This window comes from Rhinopithecus roxellana, chromosome 10 (assembly GCF_007565055.1).
Source record: "Rhinopithecus roxellana isolate Shanxi Qingling chromosome 10, ASM756505v1, whole genome shotgun sequence".
NCBI lineage: Eukaryota > Metazoa > Chordata > Mammalia > Primates > Cercopithecidae > Rhinopithecus > Rhinopithecus roxellana.
Genome location: NC_044558.1, coordinates 133725064 through 133727184, shown reverse-complemented (window position 1 = coordinate 133727184; position 2121 = coordinate 133725064). Strand labels below are relative to the sequence as shown.

The 2121-nt window shown below is 43.9% G+C and overlaps 1 pseudogene; it reads right to left on the bottom strand.

Moving 5' to 3' along the window:
• Positions 1-340: 340 nt before the first annotated feature.
• LOC104675329 lies at positions 341-736 on the bottom strand (annotated as a pseudogene).
• Between the last annotated feature and the right edge of the window lie 1385 nt (positions 737-2121).

Below are 2121 nucleotides of genomic sequence, written 5' to 3'. Positions count from 1 at the left end.
ATGGAGTCTCCAAGGTCACCCTGTGGCAGGTCTGGGCTGATTCGTGGTCTGGTGACCACTAAGTTACCACCAGGTTCCTCTCTGGGCCTGTGTCCAGACTAGGAAGTTAATCTGAAAGAGTGATCTTGTGAAGGTATTAATAAATGACATTGACTTCTTGTGTCAACACAGAGAATCTATGAACATCCAGAGAATTCTTTTTTTTTTTTCAGCCCAGAGGTCTTTTATTTATTTATTTTTTTAACACCTATTATGCCATGAATTCATAGGGAATAGGTTCCAGCAGCTCAGGCTCCTTCCCATTGGTTCTCACAAAGTGTGCTTCTCTGGGTGGAGCAGGCTAGCACTTCAGTTGAACCCAGATACCTTTCTCTTTGGCTTCTTTCTTTTTCTGATCATTTTCCTTCACGCATTTCAGGAAGCTATCTTGGCTATTAGAGTGCTTAATGTGCTCAATACGCACATTAATTCTCTTGGCAAGAATCTTGCCCTTAACTTGTTTGTTTACCACAATGCCAACAGCATGCTGGGTAACGTTGTAGACTCTCCCAGTTTTGCCATGGTAACACTTGTGGGGCATTTCTTTTTGAACTGTACCCATTCCCTTGATGTCTACGATATCACCTTTCTTATAGATTCGCATATACGTGGCCAAAGGAACAACTCCATGTTTTCTAAAAGTCCTAGAGAACATATATCGGGTGTCTCTCCTCTTTCCCTTTGTGTTCGTCATTTTGGCAAATTATTGGAAGATGGCGGTTCTGGCCGAAAAAGGCACATCCAGAGAATTCTAAGCACAATGGCAGCCTGGTGTTTGGCGACAGAGGGGATTTCCATTGACTCTCACGTCACATGCAGCTGCGTATTCCATCTAGGGGTAAGGCTGAGCTAAGATGCTCGGTGTCTCCAGACCTCAGTTTCTTTCACTGTAAGTCATATCTCATGGTAGTACTTTTTACTGTCCTCCTGTAGCTGCAGAGAAGTACAGTGAATCTACTTTTGGTTTCACCTCAATCCAAATGCAACCTGAACCCTCCTGAAGTAAAAGAGGATGGATGGAAGTTAATATCAAGTATGCCTGAGGATCCTGAACCCCAAATCGTGAGAATTCCAGAGCTAGGGGAAAACTTAACAATAGGTGAGTTTGTACTAACTATGATTTAGCCCCCCATTCATCCAGCTATCTGGCCATCAACATTTGTTAAGCATTTAAATGGGTCACAGAGCAATGCACTAGGCAACAGTCAATCATTTGAGATAGATGAACATATAAAGTTCAAGGCCACACTTCAAAGCATAAATTTCCTGTTGCCTTAATTCTCAACAGGAATGGAGCATAATTTCATTTCTGTGTAAACCTTGCTTCATGGGAGTCTTGACGTGAGTCCTGTTGAAAGCCCCTTTAAGGAACAGTCAAGAGTCCCTGACATTTTCTCTGGACAATTCAAACCAGAGGCTTTTAGAATGCTCCACAGATTGTCGCCAGAGCTCCCATTTACTTGCAAATCCACTTGACTACCAAAAGTGAAATGAGGAGAGCAGCCAGTCTTGTAAGAAAGAGGTCATTATTGCGCTGATGGAAACAAGTGGCCCAGACCCTTCCACCAAACTAACGCATTCTCCCAGCCCCTTTTCAGTTTGTTTCACATTTTGGAAAGAAGGAGTGGACAGATTGGGTGACTTGCCCAAGGCCACAACATGTGCCACAACTGAGGTTTGGAATGAGACATGTCGTTCCTGGTTTGCAGTACCTTTCCCTCACAGTCCTACCTCTCTGTGGCTACAGGGATACCAGGGTTGCCATGAAGACAAAAAGGAACAAAGTAGAAAGTGTCATGCAGCTGTATTATTTTTATAGCCCTATTGTATGTGACATCTTCCTGTTGTGAATTTGCTCTGTAGATGAAGAAAGGTAAGGATTTCATCATTCGGAGAGCAAATAAGGTCTGGTCACCAGTCCTGGAATTTATGGGAGCGCAGCCAGTGCTTGAGACTTTGAAAACGGAATGCTGATGGGCTTCGCCTCCAGCCCTGCCTCAGCTTGAGCCAACCATGTCAAAGGCAAGCAACTTAGCCGTGTACTATGGAGCGGAAAATTAACTCAAGGTCAGCAGTCCCAAG